This window comes from Hemicordylus capensis, chromosome 5 (genome assembly GCF_027244095.1).
Source record: "Hemicordylus capensis ecotype Gifberg chromosome 5, rHemCap1.1.pri, whole genome shotgun sequence".
NCBI lineage: Eukaryota > Metazoa > Chordata > Lepidosauria > Squamata > Cordylidae > Hemicordylus > Hemicordylus capensis.
Genome location: NC_069661.1, coordinates 94,316,681 through 94,328,781, shown reverse-complemented (window position 1 = coordinate 94,328,781; position 12,101 = coordinate 94,316,681). Strand labels below are relative to the sequence as shown.

The 12,101-nt window shown below is 42.2% G+C and overlaps 1 long non-coding RNA gene across 2 annotated transcripts in view; it reads right to left on the bottom strand.

Moving 5' to 3' along the window:
- Positions 1 to 7,750: 7,750 nt before the first annotated feature.
- The window catches only part of LOC128328432 (uncharacterized), a 113,023-nt gene continuing 108,672 nt past the window's right edge, over positions 7,751 to 12,101 (bottom strand). For both annotated transcript variants that reach the window (XR_008309209.1, XR_008309210.1), the window contains exon 5: positions 7,751 to 11,893. This is a non-coding gene — a long non-coding RNA (uncharacterized LOC128328432). The remainder of the gene's footprint in view (positions 11,894 to 12,101) is intronic.

Here is a 12,101-nt window from a genome sequence, read left to right as displayed (position 1 = left end):
TAAGTATACAAATGTAGTGGCCAAGTTTTGTCACATTTTATGTAAATTGCGATTGGCTATTGTGTAATGTAATGTTTTTCGTCAATGACTGAAATAAATTGATTGATTGATTGACAAGAGGGTTTGTGTATGTCTCAAATTCAGCACACATGGCATGTGAATTCCACAGGAAAAAATGTGCCACTCCCTGTGCTCATTGCTGCCAGTCCAAATAGCAGGCTGTGGTCTGTCTGGATCAGCACAAATCACACAGTCCAAAAGCAGCAAAACATCTATGTTAGTTAGCTCTTCTTAGCTCTTCTTCCTGGAGATTACTTTGTTCTTGCTTCTGGTTTGGCAGCATAGTACTAAATCAGGCAATAGAATAAACTGCCACTGAATGCAGGTTTAATCATTTATGCCAGATCTAGATATGATGTGTCCATGATTGCTCAAACCTTGTCTTATTTTTTAAGGTTTAGAAGGAGAGCTTGCTGAGGAGAGATGGTCTTGTGGTAGCAAGCATGACTTGTCCCTATAACTAAGCAGGGTCTGCCCTGGTTGCATATCAATGGGAGACTTGATGTGTGAGCACTGCAAGATATTCCCCTCAGGGGATGAAGCTGCTCTGGAAGAGCAGAAGGTTTCAAGTTCCCTCTCTGGCTTCTCCAAGATAGGGCTGAGAGAGATTCCTGCCTTCAACCTTGGAGAAACCACTGCCAGTCTGTGAAGACAATACAAAAATTTGGGAAGAGAGCTGGTCTTGTGGTAGCAAGCATGACTTGTCCCCTTAAGCTAAGCAGGATCCACCCTGGCTGCATATAAAAGGGAGACTAGAAGTGTGAACGCTGTAAGATATTCCCCTTAGGGGATGGAGCTGCTCTGGGAAGAGCATCTAAGCTCCAAGTTCCTTCCCTGGCATCTCCAAGATAGGGCTGAGAGAGATTAGGAACATGGGAACATAGGAAACTGCCATATACTGAGTCAGACCATTGGTCTATCTAGCTCAGTATTGTCTTCACAGACTGGCAGCGGCTTCTCCAAGGTTGCAGGCAGGAAAGGAATCTCTCTCAGCCCTATATTGGAGAAGCCAGGGAGGGAACTTGAAACCTTCTGCTCTCCCCAGAGCGGCTCCATCTCCTGAGGGCAATATCTTGCAGTGCTCACACATCAAGTCTCCCATGCAACCAGGGCAGACCCTGCTTAGCTATGGGGACAAGTCATGCTTGCTACCACAAGACCAGCAATCCTCCCTCCCAGATTCCTGCCTGCAACCTTGGAGAAGTTGTTGCCAGTAGACAGTACTGGGCAAGATGGACCTATGGTCTGACTCAGTATATGGCAGCTTCCTATGTTCCTATGTTCCTAAGGTAACCAAGAGTAATAAAAGCAGATTAAAAAGCTAGGCACTTCTTGCGTACATGAAGGAGGAAACAGTTTTATGAAAAAGTTGTCTTTTCATGCCACTGAAATATTTTCCCTTTGGTTGCCTTTGTTTTAGAGAGTAACACAGTCCAACAGCTGTGACTCTGTACAGACTAGTTACATTTCTTACATCAGAGCATTTCTTAAGGGTGGGGGACATTTCTCCAAATAACATAGTATCATTATGTATTGATTTTTTTTAAATCCACACAACTACAATTTAGTTTAACTTGGCTGTTCTACTGATAAAGCAACCACATACCACCTTTGATTTGTTTCCTGTTTACATAATAAAATGTCACTTCCTCGGCCAGAAGTGGCCGGAAGTACCGGGCACACGTGCACCCAGCATGCGCACGCCCATCTGCGATGGGCGCACATGCACACAGTACCTCCAGTCACTTCTGGCTGAAGAGGGCAATGGAGCAGCAGGTAGGTACGCTGCCGCCTCGAAAACTTTTAACAGTAACAAGCACCGGTGGGGGAAAAGCGGTGGGAGGGGTAAGTGCACCCCTGCCACATTTGAACTTTGAACTGGGCCCCATGTTCAAACCTGTTCAGAGGCCTATAAAGGGCTGCTGAACAGATCTGTGCACATCCCTACTATCCAATTGTGGTGCTATCTGGAACATGTAAGTATTCATTTCATTCCCTTTATATCCACCTTTCTTCCACCATGGAACTCAAGATGGCATAAATGTGGCTCCCAGATTAGCGATGTGCACGAACTGTTTGGCGTGGTTCAGTCCAAATTTGAACCAAATCTGGACCAAACCACACCAAAGCAAACTGGTTTGATGGAGCAGCTTGAACCGGTTTGCAATCGAACCACTTGAACTGGCCCAAGCGAACCAGTTCTGCACACCCTTGTTCCAGATAGTTTCCCATTCTGGTACTAAAAAGACCTAACCTTGCTTTGCTTCAGCAAGGCGGCTGTATTGTGTGCCCTCAGATCATGCTATAAGAGCATAGCGTGCCTGAGGGCATACAATATGGCCACTTTGTTGGTGCAAAGCAGGTCTATCTGTTCAATATCTGGGAGCTTATGTTGTATGTAAAATGACACAACAGCTGGACATCCACACAGATATTAGATAATGATGTGCCCAAAACATTTCGGAGGCCATTGTAGAGGCCTCCATAACATTTTGGCCACTGGGGATGTTGTGGCTTTCGAAAGCAGGAGGGGTGTTCCCTTAAGGGCAGGGGAGGGTGCACTTACCCCTCCCACCACATTTCCCCCACTGGCGCTCTGTTGTATCAAAGCCCCTCGGGACAGCAGTGTACTTCCCTGATGCCCCATTGCCATCTTTGGCCAGATGGGGCTGGAAGTACCGGGCATATGTGCGCCCATCATGTGCATGCGTGAGCACAGCAGATGGGTGGGTGTGTGCACATGATAAGTGCACGCAGAGCCAGTACTTCCACCTACTTCCAGCCAAAGATGGCAACGGGGCTGCAGGGAGGCACGCTGCCGCCCCAAGGGGCTTTGATACAATGGAGCACCGGCGGGGGAAATGCGGCGGGAGAGGTAAGTGCACCATCCCCCGCCCTTAAGAGAACACAGCTGCTGCCTCCGGAATGGTTCCGGGTACATCCCTAATATTAGATTCTTACCCTGTTTCCCTGAAAGTAAGACCTACCCCGAAAGTAAGACCTAGCAGTAATTTCTGATGTACCGCTAATTGCCCTAGTGCATTTTTGGGGGCTAAAATTAATATAAGACACTGTCTTATTTTCGGGGAAACACGGTACCCACCTAACTACCTCAATATAGGAAGGCTGATATAATCTAAAATACAAAATAAGGAAATTTTATACAAAAATTATCCTTAGAAGTTTTAAAACAAAATATTACACTCGCTATGCTCTTTATGTTTTCAGAGTCTCTGGTTGGGGCAGTTTATAGATTAAATAAATAAATGAATGAATGAATGAATGAATGAATGAATGAATGAATGTAATGACAGATATGATGCATGCATGTGCCTGTGGTATATTCTGTAATGTTATCTTTTTAAACCATGGAATGTTTCCCAGACTATGGGAAACACCTATATTGGGCAGCAGTGATATAGGAAGATGTTGAAAGGCATAATCTCATACTTTGCTGGAGATGGCAATGGTAAAACTATTTTCAAATATCTATTTGATTTTCTATTTAATTCTTTTTATTTCTTTAATTTTGAAGGGGGGGGGAGATTAACTGATTTGCTTCAGAGATTTTGTAGGTCAACCAGATTTATATTATTACTTTCTTTTAAAAAACCACAAGTCTTGTTGAGGTTCTCCCTCATCATAAATTGCACAGATATTTCAAATTTAAAGGCAGAGGTTCAAGGATGACAGAATTGGAAATTACCAAGAATTATCAAGTTTTTCCTGCAGAAGGAATTGTGCTCTACCTATGAGCTTTTCACAGATCAATAAAGCAAGTCATCCGTGTGTTATAAACTGGGGGGGGGATGTACCACCATAAGCTGTTTACAGAGCAATAGCTCTAGATGAGATGCCTCAAGCAAGAAAGCAAGACAAGCCGTTCTCTCTAGAGGAAAGCAGAAGATGCATTAGACCAGGCCTGCACAACATACGGCCCATGGGCTGCATGAGGCCCGTGAGGCCTCTTTTCCTGGCCACCGAGGCTATTTCCCCTTCCTCCCCCTGCTGCTTACCCCCCCCCCCAATTCCAGCCACTGCGCGGCCGAGGAGATGGCTGCAGGAGTGCGGGTGTTCTTCCTTACCCTCCCTCACGGCAGCAGCGGTGCACAGCAGCAGAAACCAGAGTGACGCTCAGGCCTGCCATTTGGCCCAGCATTGCTTCCCAACTGCAAGTCTCTTAACTGCGCAGGCGTGCCTTGCATTTGGAAAGCAATGCTGGGCCAAATAGCAGGCCTGAGCGTCGCTCTGAATTCTGTTGCCGTGCACCTCCGCCACCGCCGTGGGGGAGGGTAGGGAAAGACACCCGCACCCCCGTAGCCATCTCCTTGGCCGCATGGCGGCTGGAATTTTTTGGGGGTTAAGCAGCAGGGGGAGGAAGGGGAAATAGCCCCAGGGGCATCTCCTCAGCTGCATGATGACTGGAATTGGGGGGGGGGGGCGGCGGCAATGAGGTAGGAGGCAGTGGTGGACAGTGGTCCCACGAGGGAGTCCAGTGGCGGGGGCAGGCAAAAATGGCAGGGACGGAGGGAGCCCGGTGGGGAGAGAAAGCATTGCCGAGGGATGAGGAGGGAAAGCTGTTAGTGGTGGGAGGAGAATGGGGACCTCCAGAACAATGGGGAACAGACTCTCTCTCACCAAGATTGCTCCATTCATTCTCTCTCTCTCTCACCCACCAAGATTGCTCCATTCTCTCTCTCTCTCTCTCTCTCTCTCTCTCTCTCTCTCTCTCTCTCTCTCTCTCAAGCTAAGCCTCCTGCTGCATCCTTTCCATCTTTCTTCCCCCTTCTCCCTTCTTTTCCAAAATTATGAGAAGAGCTTCTCTCTCCCCCCACCCGCTAAAAGTGTTCCATTTATGTGCAATGATTTGGCAGAGGTGGAAAGGAAGAACAATGCATTTTATTATGTATTTTGTACAGATTGTATAATATTTATATTATTAGAATGAATTTTAATTCAACTTATTTCATATTAATTTAATCAATCTTGGCCTGCCAGAACATCAAAAGTTAAATATTGATTAAATTCATTTTTATTCATTTTTTATTCATTTCACTTTAATTTGGTTGGTTGGTTGGTTGGTTGATTAATATTAAGTGTTACTCTAATAATCAGCACCCTAAGAATTGACCTCAGCCCCCATGAACCAAGTCACGGTTGGTTTCGGCCCGCCAGGTCATTTGAGTTGTACGGGCCTGCATTAGACCATTGTTAACTGTTTCCATTGTTTCCAGTATCATTTTGACAGTAAATGGACCATTTCATCTAATCTTATGCAATGTTATTTGCAAATTCATGTAAAATAGGTACAGATAAGAACTGTTATTTTAAATCACCTTAGTCCATTAGATAGTTCTAGTGATGTACATTGTAGGCAACTACCTGGCCTCTTACCACATTTGATGAGCACACAGAATGTGAATTGCTAATGAGAAAGAATGCCTGCCAATTCAGGCTATCTTTTCCCTAGTGAGGTTATGTGAGCAAAAAACACTCCTTACTGAGATTCTCCCAAGATACTCCAGAGTGGATTCATAGTTGAAATCCAAAAGGAGCACTATAGATACCTGATGGATCCCAGAAGAGTAATGGAACTTTGGAAAACAAACCCATCCGGATATCTGAGAACTGATGAAATAGCAATCTTCAAAGAACAGGGATTTTGACAGTGTTGTTTGTAAAATCTTTGTTTACTGTGAAACGATAGTGCTGTTTTCAAGCAGTGCAATTTATCCATTTGCAGAGTGGGTGTAACAACCCTCTTGACAAAGTGAAGATGCTAGGTCCAAAGCTTTGTCTCCATCTAGTACGCTTCATTAAACTAAACAACCTTGACCATTCTGAGAACAGATTTCACTTAAAAGACAAAGCTTTCAAACCTCAGTGCCTATGTTATGCTCACAAAATCTGTGTGCTCACCAATTGACTGCATTCATAAAATCAGCACTTAAGGGAACAAATGAACCCAAGTGACCATTTAGTATGCTCTGTTTCCTATACATGGGTCTATATATATAATACAACTACTGAGTTGTATCTAAACAGAGTGCAATGAGTCTTTATAACAAATTTTACAAAGACCACTTAACACCATTCTTATTTTAATACCAGCTTAGAAGACTTCATATGCTACACTTGATCTTTATTCCTGCTGCCACACTTCATTAAGAAAGTGATCACTGAAGGAAGTGCAAAACAATTGTACTTGCCAAATATGTTAACGTTTTATTGTGCACACTTATTGATAGCTCCTAACTCACAAAACTGTACTATATATGTGAACACACACATTGCTGTTCCAAAACCATGTATTCCAGTATAACTAGCTACCAGGATGGACATTGGACAAACTCCAGTTCACTGCTGCATCTTTATCTCTTTGCACCCATACATACCCATTTTTATTTCTGGTTATTCAGGTTGTGTTCAGGCAGCACTTGCTATGGTAGACCAAAGTGATAGAAGAAATATTTAGAAAAGGAGGAGCCAAATGGGTTTGCTTTGATGACCACTCTGCCTTACTGGGGGTGGGCAGGCTAGAAAAAGCATTGACGCTTTTGAACTTTGGTGAACTCTTCTTTTGGTATACTCAAAAGAAGACTTTTGAGGATACCATGGACAGCCAGGAAAACAAACAAATGGATCACAGAACAGATAAATCCAGAATTTTCACTTGTGGGACAAATGACCAGGCTCAAACTATCATACTTTAGACACATTATGTGAAGACCCAGCTCCCTTGAGAATTCCATAATGCTGGGGAAAGTTGAAGGAAAGAGAAGAGGACGGCCAGCAGTAAGGTGCATGGACTTGATTACGACAGCAATGAAAGCACCACTGAGAGACCTCAAACGCCAAGTTGAAGACAGATCATCTTGGAGAGAATCTATCTATGTGGTTGCTAGGAGTCAACACCGACTTGATGGCACTTAAGCAGGCAAAAATCCAAATGTTTAAAACTTGAGTATCACCCACCAAAAGGCAACATGGAGACAAAAAGGAACAGATTTTACCAGGCATAGCTATCTAAAGATAAGGACTATCTCTGTTAAGTGGGAACAGTTGCATACATATTGTAAACAGAATCCTTTGCAAAGATTCCAATTATTTTCATTAACTGCTGGTTTTAATATAAGAGAAAATATTTTTTTTAAAATGATAGTAAGTTCTAAACTGAAGTACTGCAGCTGATTAAGATGGTAAACACATGTAGGAGTTGTTGCATTTTTGCATTTGTTAGACTTCACAGATTGAAATTTTAACTGTCTTTGAAACAAAACTGTCTTCTTACTGAAAATGACATTAGTGGTTCTCTTTTCTAATATGGAAAATGGATAGGCCTGTTGATGTAATCATTGAAGCATTAATAGCTGCGATATTTTCCCAGCCACAATATGATTTCATTCTTTCTATAGTTTTTTTTTTTCATCTATCATTTCACCATTCTATATTGTTTTACTTTTTAGAAGGGTTTGGGATTGGAGATGGGTGGGGAAGATCCCTCACACATACAATAATTCCTAGTTCAGTGACATTTCCATTATCATCAGTCGCAGATTATTATTTGCCTACATTCTCTGTCAACTCTTATCTGCTGTAAGATTGTCTCTCATTTGGCCTGACCTTGGATAGTGTCAGCTAGTAAAATATAATAAAGAGAGAAAGGAGAAACAGTTAATCAAATGTCAAAATTGGTCCTTTACTGTTTACCTATTCCTACCAATAATTTGGGAATACAACATTTCTTCACATATTTGTGAAGTAATCCTACACAAAACTACAACATTGCTTCACATATTTGAGCCAATAGTTACTGAAAGTGTGATGTATACAGAAAAGGTACACTTGAAAACTATTAATACATCTATAATTTCATGCATGCTAAAAGATCAAGGCAAATATAATACAGTCTTGGTTCAAACACTGCAGTTAATGGCTACCAAGCACAAGTCTTACTTCTGAGTAAATTTGCCTAGGATTGGGCTATGGAATAGATTAACCACAGATTAGAGAATTAAGAAAGGTCCTCGATGATGAACAGCATCAAAACCATAAGGAAGTTGGGCAAGCAGCATGGGTTTTGTGGTAATTTGTTCACTTGCATCGAATATTTGATGCGAATATAAAAAATAGAGAATACTAGTAGGTGAGGTCCGTTATTGACCGGGCAAAGTCATTTTGTGTAGATTACACTGCCATGAAATTTCAAGAAATTAAATATCTGTCATAGAATTTTATTGTGCTTGCAAAAAGGAAGTAAAAGGACAGTTTGACATTCATAGGATTTCAACTCCAAACATTATTCATTTTATTAAATAATTACCATACATTGTAAATTTGAATCACAATAAATTTGAATCTAGAAGGATTTTCTTCTCTTGGGCATGATGTAATTTTTGAATTATTGATATGGGTATTTAGAGTTAAAAATCTGTCGAGAACAATAACAGTTAAAATATAATCATTATATTCAGCATTTCTGCTCAAAAATACAAACAAACAAATAAAGCTTTCACCCAGTATATCCTAGTGTAAAAGTAGCGCATTTAAGTGGTAGTATTGTATATGCATAATTTGGTATCTGTAGGTAATTTGGACCCCACCGTAAGTGGAGCAGTGGTGAAATGCTTGACTAGCAAGCAGAAGGTTGCCAGTTCGATCCCCACTGGTACTATATCGGGCAGCAGTGATATAGGAAGATGCTGAAAGGCATCTTCTCATACTGCATGGGAGGAGGCAATGGTAAACCCCTCCTGTATTCTACCAAAGAAAACCACAGGGCTCTGTGGCCGCCAGGAGTCAAAATTAGCTTGATGGCACATTTTACCTTAGGTAATTGGGAAGTATCACCTTATTTTACACAAAGTCTTCAAAATATACAATAGATGAGATATTTTTTCAAAGATTTAATATTGGCATGGTTTGGTTTCCTATCTGTGTGACTTCGCTGCTGTTTAAAGTGGTGGCCAGCAATTTCAGTATTAGAAATTTGTTTTTATTAAGAATACCCAATGATAATTTGCACAAAAGTACATGAGAAGTACCTCCTCTGGCTAAAACAAGCATGACTACATTTGAATAACTACTTATGTTCTTAAACGATATGTAAGTTTAAGGGTCCTGGAACTCTGTAGCCATTTTCTCTGATCTCTATAGAACTCAGTTTCCCAGAGAGGACTGGAAGGCAGATGACTCCGTGTCAGCATTAGTGCCTACTTAGCCAGAGTTTAATACACACTTCCCTACAGCAGCAAATACTCAAAATAGAATCTTCTGTTGTATGGTCAGGGGGGAAGGGACAACATTTATCAAATTAAGGTGCAGCAGGGAAGTAACTTGCCTAGGGAGCAAGAGGTTGCTGGTGTGAATCCCTGCTGGTATGTTTCCCAGACTATGGGAGACACCTATATTGGGCAGCAGCGATATGGGAAGGTACTGAAAGGCATAATCTCATACTGTGTGGGAGATGGCGATAGTAAACCCCTCCTGTATTCTACCAAAGACAACCACATGGCTTTGTGGTCACCAGGAATTGACACCAACTCTGTTGTCAACTCTTGTGGAATACTTCTTCTCATGAGGAAAGCTGATTACAAGCTCCCCATCAGGTGGAATTGCATTAGGAGAGGAAGATCTGTGAAAAATTCTGGAGGAGTGGCAGCTGATGTGGGCGTCGCCAGGGGTAGTGGCGGGAGGCACCTTTAAATTAGTAGGTACTTACCTCCCGTACCACCACATCTGAAAGCTCTTCTCAGCAACAGTGTGCCACCCAGCACTCACTGCGGCGATGGATCAGCTCCACCACTCAGCTGGTGGAGGCCATTTGTCTGGCCAGCAAATGGCCTCTGCACATGTGTGAAGGCCAGCAGCAGGTGATGGGTGGCATGCTGCTGCTGAGAAGAGCTTTCAGGAGGTACGGGAGGTAAGCACCTACTAATGTTCACTTAAAGGTGCTTCCCGCCACCCTGCTGGCTGTTCCCGCACCAGCCGCCACTGTTCTTAAGGTATGGAGTTGTACAACAAAGTGCCTTTTATTTTTGTAACTAACCAGTCATAGCAAACCAAAATAACAAAACAAAATAAATGTGAATGGACACAGGCAATTTATATTTGCCTGTCCACATTAAAAAAAAATGAAACAGAACTTAAAAAGTAGAAAAGGTTCAAAAACTTTTCATTATTAGCTTGTTCCAGTTGCCGACAATCTATTTATTGAATTACTGAGCTTTAGAAGATTTTTCTGGACATTACACAGACATTCCAGGCCATTGCTGACCAACCAGAGGCATGGTTGCTAAAAGAGGCACAGGTCTCTGGTATTCTTAAATAGGAACAGGAGGCTTTGATGCCAAATCAGGCTACACTAGCACAGTAGATCAGAAGCAGAATAAACCCTGAGGCAGCTGGCAGCATTGTGCTATCCTAATGCACAAAAGAGTACTTATGCCTGATGTGTGACAGATTTGTTAAATGGCTGGCCACCATTGGCCTGGACCATAAGCATTTTCCGAAGAAATGTGGAAAGACCATATTTCCCCTCAACGGATTTCACGACTGGCTTTCCCAGTCTCATAAGGCTAAATAAACTACCAGTAAGAAGCAAGGGTGGGGAAAACATGATAGGAGTTACAGTAGACTCCTTCTCAGCATGTATACCTCTCAGATAAGGTGCGGGGGGGGGGGGTCAATCCCTCTGTGTGCTTCATTCCTTCCCTGGAGGCTCCTCTACACTTTGAGAAGCACCCTCTGACTATCTGTGGCTTTCATGAGGCATCTATCACTAACATCTGCATGGCTACCAGCAATTCAGGCAGCTGCAAGCTTCCCCTCATTAGTGTTTTTCCAACTGTAGTCTCTTCCTCCTTTTATTCCCCCTTGCTTCACCCTCTTGTCAACCTCTGCCAGTGCCAGGGGCTTATGGTCAGAGGAGGCTGTGAAAGAAAGGAAGTCAGGGAAAGGCTTTTAAATTACCAACATCTTACTTAGAGGTGATACATAAAAACATTTCCAGCCTGCTCGTTAAATACTGTATCAAGTCATCCCAGGAATCTTGGAAATAAACATTTTTATTTTTATTTTTTTAAAAAAAATCATCCTCAGAAAATAAAATCTGGAACACTTTGTAGTTTATGCAGTTCCTGATCAATAAAGCAACAGGTAGAAAGCCAACTGCTGCAGAGAAACTAGTCAAATGTTGTGCTTAGATTCCAAGAAGTTTTGTAAACAAGTTCTTAATTTGTTAATATTTTCCATAATTTTGGCATAATGTTTGTCATATGGAGTGTCAGATTTGATACTGTTTCATGCTGATATATGCAGGGCTGAGCTGGAAATACTCATTACACTTTGGAAACATTTTATGGTGTATCAGAAAAGGCTGTCCTTTTCAACAATGTTCAGCATGGTTTGCGAAAGCATTCACTTGTTCATTTGTGTTGTCCTCTCTTGTTCCCACACTCAATTGATTGCATTTTCCCTCAATTATTCCACCAAGCAAGCAGGCACCTATATTGGGCAGCAGCGATATAGGAAGGTGATGGAGGCAGATGATTACTTCAGTGACAATGACAAAGGCATCATTTCATACTGCGTGGGAGAAGGCAATGGTAAATCACTCCTGTATTTTACCAAGAAAACCACATGGATAGACAAAATAGAGTGATTGTCGATGTAGTGCTGGATGATGGGCCCCTCAGGTCAGATGGTACTCAACATGCTACTGAGGAGAGCTAAGGCTCTCTCAGAGTAGCGATGGTGTTTATGATGCGGTTAGACTAAAGCCTTTTTGACGTCCAACAGCTGATGTTGCTGTGCAGGAAAATAAAACCCAAAGCTGCAAAGACAGAATTACAATGGGAACATGGAATATAAGAAGCATGAATATAGGAAAGCTCGACACAGTAAAAAATGAAATGAAGCGACTACAGATTGACATTTTAGGCATCAGTGAATTAAAATGGACTGGAATGGGACAATTTCAGTCAGAAAATCATACCATTTAGTACTCAGGACACGAAAACCCGAGGAATGGTGTTACTTTC